The sequence below is a fragment of the Penaeus monodon genome, unplaced genomic scaffold, assembly GCF_015228065.2.
Source record: "Penaeus monodon isolate SGIC_2016 unplaced genomic scaffold, NSTDA_Pmon_1 PmonScaffold_51, whole genome shotgun sequence".
NCBI lineage: Eukaryota > Metazoa > Arthropoda > Malacostraca > Decapoda > Penaeidae > Penaeus > Penaeus monodon.
This window is the reverse complement of record NW_023659996.1, coordinates 149,065-165,945: the sequence shown is the minus strand read 5'-3', so window position 1 is coordinate 165,945 and position 16,881 is coordinate 149,065.

Below are 16,881 nucleotides of genomic sequence, written 5' to 3'. Positions count from 1 at the left end.
CCCATCGGAATCTGCGACTAAACCCCCTCCTCTGAAAACGGACGATCCGTTCGTCGCATTGAGACCCGTAATCGCGGATGGCGGGAGATCGGTTCCGTCTATTTGGATATCGACTCTTATGTTCGCGCGTCCCTGTGAAATGGCTCTGCTGGCGTCGACGTAATTGTTAAAAATGGCAACCGTCTCTATCTTCCCGCTGGAACTGTCAGCGTCGGATAGCTTCGATGTATCGGCACTCTGTATTGTGACTTTATTCGTCTTTAAAAGATCTTCGATGTCTTCACTGCTAGTTATCGATTTAGATATCGCTTTATCCGTTGTCGCGTTTATTTTATCCTTCCCCCGTGCGTTCTCGATTATCGCACACGAAACCAGAAAGTCGACTGTCTTTAACTGTTTTTGTTTTTTTGTTACTATACCTTCGTCGTTGATGTGATCGTTATCGTATTCGTCGTTATCGTCAGTAGCAGCAGAAGCATCAGCAGCAGCAGCAGCAGCAGCGGCGGCATCAGCATCAGCATCAAATACACTAGTATAACCGGGAACGAATCCCTTTGTCAGCATTAACGGAATCGGTTTCTTTTTTCGATCCTCCACAGAATAACGATATTGTTTATCGATGCGAATACAACTACTGTAATCCTCCCCCTGTTGGTAATAGGCTAATATGTCTCTAATCCTCTCTATAGAATGATGATTTTCATACAGGTCTCCTTCAATCATAAATAACGTCTCCCTGTCGGTTGAAATAATGTCGTGTTTTCTGCGTCTCATCTTATTCAAGATATCGCAGCTAGTCTTTCCGGAATACAGGGGAGACGTTATAACGATACTAACCCCACTGAGTCTAAATATCACATGTCTTTCTAATCGAGTGTTGATCCATTTGTAAGTCGATAGTAACGCATTATGATCTAACACAATATCCATAATATCCAGATGCGGATAGAAGACGGCCTCGGTATCCAGACTAACGACCGATAACGTCTTCGATACCCAATCTTCGAATTTAACGTCAAAGACGCTCACCAAATCTTGTAATCCCTCGTGACCACTGAGGGTAAATTGTATTCCTTCCATTTCGGTTATTTTCCATTCTTTCGCCTGCAAAACGATTATCGTCGGTAAGGCAGATTTGATACATTCCAGTCTCGCTTTTGTAGTTTCAATAATCTTTTTGGAGATCCTGTCGTCAGGATCACCGTCATCACCGCGGTCGTTGTTCGCACGAGCGTCTAATGTCGTCAATCTGGCATCGATCAACTTGCACAAACTGAGAGTCGATATGGACTCTATAGTAATACGAGTGTTTGTTTCGACCACTATTATCTTTGGCCATATGTTTATGTGTTTGACCGTCTCTTTTAAAATGCCTTCATCTGTTACGGAGCCACATGTATCGAGCTTAAATTCAAGGGATGAAGTGTCGACCAGATTAAGAGTGGCACTATAGTCGTATTTTTGGGATGTTTTCTTATATCTACGTTTACTGTTATTATTGTTATGGTTATTATCGTTAATATTAAATTCGACTTTTTCTACGGTAGGCATTATGCATTATACGCATATCGAATAATAAAAGTCGTATATGTACATGTGTTTATATATATATATATATATATATATATATTCTCGTATGGTGTTTATTTACTTCAAACATTACAAGTCATTGGAAATGCTATTTTTTTTAATAGGTCATAATGCAACACCATTCTATATAACATAGCACCCGAACAGAATATCGTGAGAGAAATTATGAAAATGACGAACAGTTTATCCGTGACAACACTAGATTTATCCTCCTCTATCATATAGGCTATATCTCTGTACAAAGGACCCATAAAGAAGCTAATCCTATCGTTATAATCCGTAAGAACGGTTGCACTGTCACTCTCCTTCCGTTCTTCCGATAAATTCCATGTTTCCTTTGTGCTGTTGGTATCCATCGAAACCGACATCCATCGAACACGTATTACGATGAATGCCTTCACATGACTATCTATCTTTTTTTTATCTTATTTATTTATTTATTTATATAATAATGGTCATAAAATATTGTAAATAAATATAATATATATGTACATACATACGCGTATATATAATATCGTTACGTGTATGCGTGTATAGAGAAAAAGGAGACGATTGAAACTTGAGATGATATTGTTTTAATCCGATGACTTTACCGAAAAGAAAGGAAAAATGAGCAAGTCGTATTCTGTTATTGGTATTATGAATAAACTCGCTAAGAAAGAGAATAGAGATATATCGTCGTCGTTCATATACAAAAATACCAGAGATGAAGACGTATATATCGGTAAAGAAAAACAAGACGAAGATGAGAAAGACGACGACGATACATCTTCAAACGTTGTCGTTATGCAAGAATTAAAACGTGTACAAACACAAAGAGACAAAAACGACGATATGCCGTCTAGCGATAAAGTTCACGAAGACGACGACGACGACGACGACCATACACCATCTCGTGATAATGAACACAAAGACACACGTGTCGTTAAAGTACATGATGACGAAAGGAGAGAATGTAATGAAGATGACGGTAGGAACGAAAATGTGAACGTTTTCGATCTACAGAAAGCAACTAATACCACTAACACTAATACTATTACTGTTACTAATATTAAAATAGATGATAACGATACAACGAATTTACATGATCAGGACGCATTTAAAATAGAGAGACGGCTGTACTTCATCAACTCTTTGAAACGGGTATTGGCCAGAAGGAAAAATAAACCTGCAAATATTTTTTCTATTCACAGAAAGAAAGAAAAGGATGATGTAACGTACATATCTGCTGAAGATTTCGCAATTAACAACACCAAAGAGAAGGAAAGGACAGACTGCCATAAGTGTCTCATCCACGTTTTCAATCGTCTTGTTGACTGTTTTGAACTTTTGATAAAACTCAAAACAAGATCATCAGTGCTATAGAAATCATGTATTATCTTTACAAAAAAAAACACTTTACTGTTATTACCGGTGTTAAATAAAAGACAAAATTATTAGAATTGGTTTTATTTTCACTTTTATATCACAATATTTTAAAGAGAAGGCAATGGCATATCATAACTCCTCAAAGAGAAAGCACAGCGTCCAGCTTCCCTCGATCGCATTATTCGGGTTTTTCTTTTGTCGAACATTTAAAAATATCTTATTCTGAGTATCTGCTGTGGAGGTGATGTCGATCTTTCTGTCACTTAGCGTGAATTGCATCGAATTCCTTTTTCCGTCTTTGGAGGAGCCCTGAGCATATGCGGTCGATACAATCCACTTTTTACCATCACGACTGTCACCACTTTCAATAATAGTACCTCTACTACTACTATTACTACTACTACTACTACTATTACCATTATCTATAATATTATCATTAACATTTATATTATGAGCGATATGACTATTTTCACCACTAACGTCAATTTTTCCGCTCTCTCTTTCTCGGTCTCCTTCCCTTCTGTCCGAGCTCTCCTTTGTCCAGATTCCCAGGAGGTCCAAGGGCAAGGAGAGCGTCATATTAGCAGACTCTTGTCCGCGTTTATCTTTAGACACGTGTTGATCGATTACAATTTCGACGATAAACTCATTATATTCATTAGTATACAAGTCCGTAATATCGTATATGTTACTAATGTGTGTGGTTATAACTATGCTCTGCTGGTGACGGCCGGAATTTGGCGCTGGTTTTCTGACGATAGGTTGGTGATCGTTCACGATACGTTCGATATCGGCTATACTGCTTATCTTTGATATTTTCACTGGTTCTCGATAAGTGCTCTTAAATGTGAACTGTTTATCTCTTAACCGATACGAGCATTTTTTGGGTTTCATCTCCGTGCCGGTACTGTCCGTATCTATAATAAAGATGCATCGGTGAGATCCATCATCCCTCTTGGCGGATTTCCATATCTGTTTTGCCATTATCTTATAATCGGCCATCTCGTTCTTGAAAAGAGTGACTTCATCCTTATAGCCTGTTAATATTCTTTCGTACGAATTTGTAACATAACGAATTCCTAAGATATAGAGTAATAAGACAAAAACGATAAAACATCCAACCGATACGACAAATGTTACGTTAGTATGCACCATCATTGTTACTCTGTATAATGTCGATAATATAGACACTAGATGAAAAAAAAAATTATTTACAATCTTTTTTCTTAACTAATGAAAAGTTCTTGTTTTCATTTTGTTATTAGTCGAAAGTTAAAGTAATAGTATTACTTTAGCGTTACCTGCAAATTCTTGCACGTACACCGATTTGTTGTTGTTGTTGATGATGTTACTGCTACTGCTGCTGCTGCTGCTGTGACTGCTATAATTATAACCTATATTCTTATACGTATTCTTTATGATAAAATAACGATTATTCTGAATGTTGTCAATATGAACTTTTGAAGGATTAATAGATAACAATCTTACGAAACAGGAATTCGAGTTTAACATTTCTCCGGTTATTTCTCTGGTCCACAAATAATGAAGCAAGCAGCACACTTTTGAGAAAGCACGTTCGTGTTTTACGCTATCATCGTGGATCCCGTTGTCGGAACTGGTACTGTTGTCGCTTCTGATGATGCGGTTTCTGTTGCTGCTGCTTTTACTGCTACTGCTGCTGCTTTTACTGTTGCTGCTGCTTTTGTTGCTGCTGCTTTTATTGCTGCAATCATCATCCTTATTCTTGTTAACGTCATCGCCATGACCATTATCAATGGCACACCACTCCAGTGAAGGTGCAGAGATAATCGGGAACGATACAATGCCGCGAGATTTTTCGGAGTAACCTGCCATGTACACCATTCGAAAATCGACAGTACGACTGTTTGCAGATAATGAAGAACCGGAGGCGTCGACCGTTATCGGGAAAGACAAAGAGAAACCAATATCTAGCTCATTACCATAACCGAACAATCTTTCTCCGGTGTCCATTCCGCAGGTTGGACAATTGTCTCTTAGTCTCTTATCGAACCACCTTTCAAAACATCTCATGACTCTTGTAAAATGTTCATCGTGAAGTGTCCCGGAATAGTTGACTTTTCCGGACCTTAGACGTTTTAGGAAAAAATTCTTCGACGAATATAGACCGATAAACTGTTTGACATCTACACTCGATACCTTTAGAACTACCATCATGGCATGTGGCATTTTCGATGACAGGGTAGGCACATTTCGCATAGCATCGTACACCTCCCGGTAAAGATATAGCGATGCCAATTTGGCCAAGTTGGTGGACCCTTTCATATAATGTGCCTGTAATATCAGGGTGTTGAATTTTCTTATAGAGTCGACAAGTTTATTGCAGTAGTTCATTGTTTCTTTCTGTCCTGAGGAGATGATACGGCACACGAAAGTATAATATATACGCTTGCGTATGAGATGATTGTCACATGCCCCCCACCCCACTCGCACCATATCGAGCTATTGAGGCACATATTTGACTCGTGAGAGACAAGCACCTAGTATCTCGTCGACGTTCTTATTGCTATTACCGAAATGTGTATTCGGGAGGTGATTATCGATATTTTTGGGGTCTTGGAAGAAACGCATAGTTTCGCTTTTGGCTGTCGATATCCATACGTCCATTAGTGATAAAATCGGTTTATTACTTCTAATGTTATTACTACTACTATTACTACTACTACTGCTATTACCACTACTGCTATTACTGTTACTACTCTTATGAAGCAATATGCTATACCCCGTAGGAGACACGAGATAACTTTGTTGTAATCTGATCTCGTACATCTGTTTTATGTACGATAGACAAAAATCGACAACTCGAGCAACTCTCCGCAATTCGAACACGTTCGTGGCACTAGAACACAAACACAAAATATACACCTTGCTCTTCTTAACTCGAGGTATCCAACAAATACAAGACTGTAGCATGTGTTCTCTTATATTCTTTTCGTCTAATCTTTCTTTTTTACTGAAGAGGGGAGGATCGCATTCTATACATAGTTTTATCGGTTTGTCTCGCCATCTCTTTTTATTAATATTATTACCGGTTGTCATATCTGGAACGAATGATAATTGTACAAAGAGATAGGACAGGTATACCTTATGGGTGTATCGTATAATTTCGCTCCTCAAAGTCGAGGCCGCTGGAGATTTGCTTATTTACATCCATGTCCAGCAACACTCTCGTTTGCATCGTCATTTGCATAGATAACGGAAAGGGGACCCTGTCGCTCTGACAGGCGAATGGGTATCGAGCGGATCCATCTGTCATAGACGTCGGATGACGGGCTTCTCGGTCGGTGTACGCAAAGCTGATGAGACCATCGACTCCGTAGTGTGACAATAGAGAATATTTAGCTAGCTGAGATTGGTCCACCTCTCTAAAACCTCTGACCGCTAATCGCTCGAAGGGTTCCTGCGTTCTCGCTCTTATTCCTTCGAGAGTAGTGGTCACGTTATCGCCTTGCGGCGATTTGGAAAAAGGATGATACCACGCTTCTATTCCTCGGGTTAGCATACCTTCGGCGGGAGTCTGTCCGCATTCGAAACCGCCCATATAAGGAATATTTATACCATAAGTGTGTATCATTCTCATCGGGTGGAGGAGGGGGGTCGTTTCTTCGTCTTTCTTGTTCTTGGCGGTTCTGTCGTCGTGTATCGTTTTATTGCTATTCTTGCCGTGGACTGTTTTATCGACATTGACATTACCCATAACAGGTGTTCCGTACATGGCCACGATGCCCTTGGGGCCTTCGTGCCATGCAGAAAAGGTGTTAGCGCATATCGCATTAGGGGAAACTCTGCAACAGGATTCGTAGAAATCGACGAGTCGCTCGTGATTTAATCGTCCGTTTGCTTCTCTTATGAGTAAGTGTTGAGGTTGGCCTGATATCACGTTGTATTCCCAGTCGTCTCTCTCGAGAACATCATCGCTGTGATAATCTACGGGCAGTGGTAGCGACTTGGTCGATAAAGGTACTATCCGATCGTAAGGTACGATGGGTTCTCTGGCAAAGAACCGCGTGAAGGCCGCATTGCTTCTGGCGGCTGTAAATCGATTGGCGGCTACTGGTAATTCGCGGTCGGCCGTTTTCGTCGTGTACTGCGGTATGTTAAACGTCCCTCCTCTCGAAATGGCGTCAGTGAGTGCGGGGTCTTTGTTCTCAAGTCTCAGAAGAGCGTACATTAACGGAAGGTGATGTTTGGGCGTTGAACGACAGAATAGGTATGGAGAAAATCTGTTTCCTCTACTCGGAGTGGCGGCAACTTTTTTTTCTCGTTTCCCTCTGTGTTCTTCTTTGGAACAGTAAATGTCTGTCAGACAACCGCAATCTTGTTTAGCGGCCGCCGCCATGAGACACGCGTAGACGTCTTCTTCGCTTGACTTGGATAACGCTCTAATTTTCTGCAGGAGATTCGCTTCGGTTAGGGTGCCTGCTGCAACATGAGCAGCAGAGGCGGTAGTTTTTCCGTCGTCGTCGTCGTTTCCAAAAGATCGAGGCGACAGTATGGTCACGTACTGGTTAAGAGAACCAGAAGAGGGATAACCCATATAACCTCCTAGTTCGTATTTACTGCACGGGGCAGAGGCGGTGCCTTGAAAGAGATCGCCGGACGTGTGGGGATTACCACCCCAGTCCCTAGACACCATCGTCGGTTTATTTTATAAAGAAATTCCTGGAGCATAGGGATCTCATTCTGAAATAGGATTCTGCTAAATTCAAAGACGGCACTAGACCATCGGCTCTCCCCGGTATCCAGTCGTTTATGTATTTGGCGGGAATGTCCACGACTCCATCGCGAAGGGCTGGAGGATTATAGACGTTGTCGTTTTTTCTCAGCGAGAGGTCGAACGGTTCGTCCTCGAATCTGGCGTACTTGTTTTTGAAATCGGCCAGGGACGCTTTGCTCAAGCCAAAAGAATCGTTTCGTCTGGAAAACCTTATTTCTTCGGGTAGAGTGGCAACGGGTATATCTTGGGGCAAGGCCAGCGTCGTAAAGCCCGCGCTGTTCCATATAACGTTCTCTGCGCCGAACACGGCGGAATCGACAAAGCTGTACGGGGCTCCGTCGTCGTTCCGTCTGGCTCGAGCATTAAAATATCCACTGTTTTCTCTTCCGCCTGGTAGCGAAAAGCCCGTATACATACCCGTTTGGTTAGCCACGAGGTTGTTTGCGGTGGGATATCTCGGATATCTGACTCCGGCGACGGTGTTCTTCTGTTCCGTGGCGCTTTCGCCGACGGAATACGCTCTGCCGTCGTCAATCTTATAATGGTCTACGATACACGGTAAGTTAACGGAGATCATCTCCTCCGTCCATTTCGTGTCGAGGGAACTCGTTCCCGAATCGCACACCGTCGTCGGCTGGACGAACAGGCCACCCAGTAGATCGACGCGGGTGGCCTGTTCGTCATCGAAAAGCTGGAGCCAGTCGCCTTCGGAAATGTTCTTATCCCGAATCATGTGAGGAAACATGGATAGGGTCTTATCGGGATATGCCAGATTTTTCTTACTGGTCGAACAAAAGTATCTAAACAGACGTTCGATGGGCGTATAGCCCATAGCGAAAGAAACGGGCCGCGAGTGGAAATGTCCCGTTAGACCCCCTAGTCGCTGCGTGGGTGCCTCATCGGGTGGGCGAGCTCCTGCCGGATTATTCTCGTAGTCGGTGTGACACTTATCGTGAAAAAACGGTACGACGAAGGCAGATGCACACACTCCGGGATCGTTCGTGCTCATCATCTGAGTCAGGGGGTTGTCTCTGTCCACGGCTGTAACATTATCGAGAAAACACGATTCCCTGTTAATGGCGCGGTCTTTGGTCGATAATTCGCCGCCTCTCCTGTACACCCCGCCGGGATAATATCTACCCGCTGAAGCGACCATCCCGACGGCGTGTTCTAGAGACACTCCAACACCGGGTACGCCTGTAGTCGACGGAGGTACCATTTTTAGAGTTCCGTTTGGATGGGTGTTCTCCCCTGGCAAAGATCCGACGATGATATTGTTATCATTCCACACGTCACCGCCCCAGACGTGTGCCGGTACCCCTCCCGTGCCTAGGAACGGACTAACTCCTCCAATGGAATAAGACGCTCTAATAGTATCACCCTCTTTGCCTATGGCAGATATCCAATCACCTCCGCTAGTAACTCCTCCTCTTCTAACGAGTCCTCCGGTCATAAGATGACCTCCTATATTATCTTCTAATCTGAAAGACGAAAAATTATTATCATCATCGTCGTCGTCGTCGTCGTCATAAAATACGTGAGCCGCAAAACTGTATCCGAATGCTGACACTCTTGGGTCTACTCCTGGTTTCGGTATGCAGGCGTCCATACCGTCCAATATCTTGTCCTTGAAAGTTGTGAGAGCTTGAACCATATCCATTGAATAGTCTGTCGACAACCCTCCCTTTGTAATGGAATCGACTACTTCGTATAAGTTGACCTGAGTCGCAGGGTTACAGACACATCGTACTATCCCGGTGTTTCCGTCGGTTATGGTTACAGGGCAGGATAGTCCGTGTCCTCTCCCTCGTCCTCCTCCTCCTCCTCCTCCTCCTTTTTGACATGTTGGTAGGTTAGTCCTCGAATCTCTAATCACGGTATAGCCCTCTGCACATCCACACGTCAATAGGTTAGCTTCGCCGACAATGTCGAAGTCTATGTCGTCCGCAGATTGCACGAGACTCTTTTTCAGAGGGTGTAAGGGGTAACCGACGCCTTCGCCTCCACACACAACAATATCGTCGCAGTTCATATAACTTGCCGCTAAAGGATCTGCCCTAACCATCTGCACGTTCTTTCTAACTATTCGATCGTCTTTGCATAATGTCGTTTTCGTCACGATAGTCTGTTCGACGGGCAAACCGTTATCATCAACCACATGGGTATAATCGCCAATAATTCCCACCACGACATCCGTCGTATAACGATTGATCTTCTTTTCGAGTTCGTCGTTTCTTCTGCTCCTCGGTACGCATATGCCGATCTTCCCTTCCTTGATTTTTTCACGAGACAAAAAGAAGAAGAAGAAGAGGTAGTTAAAATTGCCTCAGGTATATGAGTCGCTTCCAGACATATTCCTCCTCCGATGGTGTTGCATACCTGACATTGAGAAATGTAATGTTTAGACGATATATCGGGATTACAGTAAACTAAAGTGTTGTGACAGTCTACAGACGAAAATTCGTTGAACATTCCTCCTTCACCCCCTGGAAGAAATCCGCCACCGATCGGTTCGACAACACCTATCCGTTGGCCGGAAGCGTTGTTAGAACCGTAAGGATTCGGTATATCTCCGATGTATTCGTATGGGTTCGACATTTTTCTTCGGCGGCGACTGACTCTAACTAACTAACTAACTAACTTAACGTGTACGTATAGAGGACGGTTTCGATAAACCGATAATTATAAACACATATTCGGAGACCCTGTTGGTTTTTATTTTATTCTTATAAATATTTATACAGTGTTTTTGGGGTAGGATACGGCAAGGACGTTCGTATTCAGAATAATATATATATCTCTAAGATCGATTGTTGCTTTTCAGGCGTTGAATTAGTACCTTCATCGTGCAGTTCTTGTAAGGAAGATGTTCTAGTAAGTCATCGAGACCTACATTTGCAAATTCGTCATCTCTCGTGATATATATTATTTTAACGAACAGCGGAGCGCAGATGTCGTCGGAAAAATTTCGGAGTATAGACGGTATGTGACGACCGGTGAAAATGAAAACATAAGGTGGTTTAATTTTTTTCTTGTAGTTTGGTGGAATATAAGGGACGTTTATGCAACGTTTCGTTGTCCATTCGCATATATATTCTTCTTCTGTATCTGTGCCGTATTCGTCATCTCTATCACAACTACACATAACCGATTTATAGGAATATATCTCGATATGCCTAGGATTTTTTATAACTATACAGTATTCTCTTTTGGTTCTCATTTTATTTTGAATATAAAACGACAAGTTACACAATGCTTTGTTGATGTATTTTTTCTGTACAATTGTCGATAACAATGTCGACACGCATGTCTTTTCGATGAGTCTCTGTTGTTCGGTAATACTTGCCGAGCTGTTATTTCTGATTAAATCTTCGCTTAAGATGATAATAACCGTATTAGATTCATCGGTACGAAGAAAATCCTTACCGTTCTCGATAATTAGAGGTAGACGCGATACTATTTATAAAATTACACATAATCGCGTTTCTAGTTTTCTTATAACAATAACAATAATAATAATAATAATAATAATAATAATAAAATAATAGTAGTAGTAGTGATAATACTGTTAACGATAATATTAACGGTCTCTCCATATATGATATTTATTAATATATTTATTCGTTAATTGTCAATATTATATCATTACTATCAATCTTTTACATATTTATGTATCAACTTCAAACTCGTCGGTATTGAAAGATGCGGAATTAGCTTTTCCACCACCGCCTGTTTAGTTGGATCAGGTAATGCGTTCATATTCTGTATTGTGTCTAGTTCTAGGTAACCGTATATGCTATTTGGGTGAATACTCTTTAAATATTTACTCTTGATATGGAATACGAGTGAATATAGTAGCGTAATTAGCAACATCCAATATAAAAATGTTAAGAGTGGCATTTCACCAGATGTGTGTATCGATAAACATCCCAATTACACATAATGACAATAATAGTAATATTAATATATATCTATATAGTTATCTTCAGACAGCTCGTTAAAATTCCAGATAGCAATAAGAACATTAATAATAATAATGTTTTCTGTATTTCTTCTACGGTATAGTTTCCTATGTATTTCGTTCTTCGACGCGCCATTGTATAAACGTCGGCAATTCTAGTGTGTCGTTCTGGTGTTCGACGATATTCGCTCTTTGGAGCGATTCCTCTCTACCATCAAGATAGTGTCGACGTACTGTATTGAACCGCTGGCATACGTCTACCAATTTCTTTTTTACACACTCTAACTTCTCTATTAACACATTCTGTTTATTCTTCACTACCTTCCAGCGATTGGAGATATGTTGGTTAGCAGTATCCTTCACGTTATTCATATAACGTTCTAAGTGATCTTGCTCGTCAATAAGATCAACAGTATTCATAACATCATGTCTAAATATCTGGATCGGTCCCGACATTGCATTATTAACGTTTTTCCTCATATCTCTTATTATCTCATCTGTTTGACATGGTGGAATTTGGTATATGCGTAGTTTATCCATTATGGTCTCCACAAGTCTAATAAGATCGCAATCGTCCTTTGCTCTTTCATATTCAAATAACATATATTGAGCTCGATGTCGTTTAAATTACTATAGTATCTATCGTCTAAATTCCATTCTCTCATTATCTTATCGATTCCTGAATCAAATGCGTCTACTAATAGTTGCATCTTCTTCTGGTACAGTATAACACTAGCCGTGTTGTGCGACATTATTTCGCATTAGCATCTGTAGAATTTTCTCTCTTACTGTGTATACATGCATACAAATATATACATGTACATGTATAGGTGTACAGAAGTTCGAGTATAATTATATTTATCTAACGGGTTTGATCGACTTGCGTATCGCTTGCGATAATATTTCCCCCCGAACATGTTTTTATGGGACTTCCACTTGAGGTGAATAGTGGGGCTCCCAGTTGAAGTGAAGCATCGCCTCGTAATCTTTTCCATAGTAGATTGAACGATTTGTGATTATTGGTAAGACGCTATTCAGCATATTAGCCAAACATAAGAATTGCGTATTCATCTTTTGGATTCGATCCATATATATCGTATAAAACTTTTTCCAATCCCTAGCCGTTGTTTGAACTAACTGTTCGATGTTATTTATATCAATTTCTTGGTTAGGGTTTAACTCCAAATGATGAGTAAGATCATTTAAAATAAGCGAAATTTGCATTTTCGATCTACTGAAATCAGAATGAATTTCTAATTTGTTGTCTGTCTTATTCATCGCTTCTATATCGTGGGCGCCTATTATTTTTTTCATCGTCGCCATCGCCTCTAAACCACAGTTAACCATATCTTCGATATTTGCTTTGTATAGCGTGATATGGTCATTAACATCAACTCTGGAAATTCTGGAACGATCTAAATACTTACTTCTCTCGGTATTATCGTAATGAGGGAATTCCTTCATATGCATTCTTTCTATTTGGCCCAGATTTTCATAAATGTCCCATAGATAGCCATTTAGTTTCACATCGTAGAAACTAAGGTAAAGGTGCAAGCTGTCAAGTGTTGTTCTCAACTTCTTAAAATATTCTCTAATAGTATGCATTTTTCTTTCTTGTTTTGTCGTGGGAAATAATACAACATTTACTTTACTATTTTTAGTAAACGTTAACACATACTATAATCTTTATATTATATTATATTATATTATATTATATTTATATATACGTATAAGTATCAATGTTTTTCGTTATTGGTATATGTTTATATATCTATCTACCTTCTGACTATAACGAATAATATATATAAAACACGAACTGCTTCAGATAGTCCATCCCAACGCTGGTCCTCTTTTCGACTCGTAACCGATCACTCTTCGGCAACGACCGCGTCGAGTCGATCAATCAACCAGCCAACCAACCAACCAACCGATCAGTTAGCGAGCTGATCGTCAGCAGTTGGCTGCCTCGTATGATGAATGTAGGTGACTACTACTGCTGCGAGTGTTACCGTGTCACAAGACGCGGTAAGTATTATTCGTCGGTTCACAAGACCGGATATTATCGTCGGGGTCTCTTTCACGAGACTGTTGTAATATTCGTCGGAGTTCTCCTCTTCGCTGTCGTAATCGTCCTCCCTAAAATAGTTAATGTTAAGATACACCTCTCTCGGACTATAGGCGATTGTCGAATGTTCTCCGCGCTCCCTTACGGCCGCGCGGTCCACCGGGTATACGAGATGCTCTGCCATGCATATTCGTCTTTCGTAGCCCTCCTCTATTTTCCTTATGGCTACGGTAGCCTTTATAGTTTCCCAAATCCGTGGGGGTGGTATTTTGCATAGTGTGGTCCGACCGTTCTCCCAAAGCTTGGCGGCTGCTCTGTAACAGAGATGTTGCAAGGGTAGAGCGGTATTCCAAGTTGCCCGTGCGTCCAACTCGTCGTCTTTAATGAATTTTAGTATCGCACAGCGATCTTTGTAGATTCCCACTACAGAGCAGATAAAGTGTTGGACGTTGAAAGTCAGGGTCATCAAGTTACTTAGCGTGTGGATGAGTCTGCCGTCCATTAAATGTATAAAGAAGACAGCTTCCACGTACAATGGTCTGCGGTCATAGTATGTTCTCAGCAGGAGGCGGAACTCGTTTAAGTCAAACTCCGAACGTACGAAATGATATACACGATCCACTGTTTTTTCGTTGACCAAAAAATTTTTGAGATTCTCTTCATTTTGCCAGTATTTATCATCGCCAGGAAAACTCTGTTTCGCAATCTTGCTCGGTCTTGCATTAATTATGCCGAGCCAGTATTGTAAATCGATAGGACGCTTAATATCACCGGAATTACTTTTGAAAATGAGAGACGGTGAGATCCCTTCTCCTTGTTTGTTCATGTTCTCTTCTTCTTTCTCTATTTCTTCTCTATAGACTGTCGCATGACATGTTAAAACTCTTGTTCGCCTCCGCTGTCGCGATACCCGAAACAGCTGAGAGTTCTCCGAACAATCGAGTTTTAGTTTCCAGCAACCGAGATTTTTTTCTCTCCCGTGTTCAGTAATCGCTCTAGAACAGGAACACTTCAGTAGCTTCCACTGCTCTCCGCGCTTCTGTGCGGGTGTCGTAGACTACAGGATAGGCGAGATACACCGGCAGGCATATTTTTCTATCTTATCCATCGTCTGTTGTGTTATCGTGTAAAGTTAACATAACATTTAAAAATTTTCCCTGTTCGTTCACATTAATCGTCTATCACTCCGATTAGTCGTTCGTCATCTCTGCGAGATGTAAATTTCTTTCGCGTTCCTAGTTCGTCGATCGTTTTTTTTTCTCGTTCTATGTAGCAGAGGACGGCATACACGATATTCGGTATCTCGAAGAGGACAGAGATCTCTACGAGATATTATTTCCTATCGTGATAATATTTTCCGATATCGCTCGGGTGTCATCTCGATGCTATCGTCCTTCGACTCCTGTCGTTCTATACTACAGAGGTGTCTTCTCGTACACTTATATGATATCCAGTATCTCAAGGATCTCTCTCTTGAATGTGTCTATTGTCCTCCGATCGTGCTCATGGTAACGATACTCCCCCGGCTCGTCATCAGAGTTATCATCGTCCCACATATGGTTCTCTGCAAAATGCGTCACACGGTAATTTCCCGGCAACCAGCAATGGCGGATATTACCGTATACCTCCTCTATAAGCCGTGCTCTTTTGCTTTCTATTTTCGATATCTCTTCATCTTTAATTAGAGTGTCCTTGATACATTTGGGTATATTCTCGCTGAGAAAGTCGATCTTCTGGTCAGTGATCGTTCTGGAACAGAGTTGTTTCAGCGGTGAGATGTTGCGCCAAGACCTACACACATTCACTCTATCGTCTAACATGTGTTGCAGTACGGTATCGCGATCCTTGTGCAAGGAACGCACTGCGGTGTCGACAAAACGCTGGGCGTTGTAGGTTAGAATAAGCATGGTCTCATCATGACAGTCAAGGTTTAAAGTGACGAACTCCACATAGAGTAACCTGGACTTATAGTGTGTTCTAAAGGCTATATGGAAAGTGGTGGGATCAAACATAAAACCCATAAAATAATATACGCGATCCACCCTATCTTTATCGAACGCTATTTTTGTCACTTCCTCATCTTTCCAGTCCTTCGCTTCGTCGGGAAATATATACACTTTACCATTACGGTAAAGCCTAGTATTAATCCATTCGATAGCCTTCTCTACATTTTCTGCAACTGACGAATCTACTCCATTGAGCAGGTTAGTGTAACATTTAAAATCGATCGCTCTGTTCATGTCGAACAGTCGTCCGTCTCATCTGCGAGATATAAATTTCCTTTCTTTATATATCGTTTATATAATATCGAGCGTCTCTCGGATTTCTCCTCTATGCGTTTGGGTTGTCCTTTCGTTCTCGGGGTAATAATATTTCCCCGGCTCGTCGCTAGACTCATCCTCCCAAATAGGACAAGACTTATACTTCATCACACAGTAATTTTCCGACAACCAACATTGGAACTGTGGCGTGTCTTGAGGACATAATTATTTCTCTCTCTCTCTCTCTCGGGTATTTCTATAATTTGGTAAAGCAATGTTCAAATGCACGATCATTTATTTCTATTAGGACACGGTGCCACTGGAGGAGCCATCACAGAGACTGCCGTCGTTCATACACAAACATTGGACCACGAAGTTTAACCCTCTCAACCGTGAAGTCGGTCTCTCTATAATTATTTCTCTCTCTCTCTCTCTCTCGGATATTTCTATAATTTGGTAAAGCAATGTTCAAATGCACGATCATTTATTTCTATTAGGACACGGTGCCACTGGAGGAGCCATCACAGAGACTGCCGTCGTCCATACACAAACATTGGACCACGAAGTTTTTAACCCTCTCAACCGTGAAGTCGGTTTCTCTAGAGGGAGGCTCTTACAGAATGATCGTTTATATTTGGGGTACGGGAAGACGAACCTATTTTTTTTTACTTTTCTTAGGACTGTAAAAATAATAAGTATGCAAATATATTACAGGAGCTGCGCGTCGAGGACTGCTTAGCTAGCCCTGGCCAGGGAACAGTTCTGGCTGGCTTTGCTCCCACATCCCAAGCAATACACACCCAGCCGCAAATGCAAGGTACGAGATTGTTTGGCCGTCAGCGTACTCTAATCTAATCTAGAAGAAGAAAGCATGTGATAC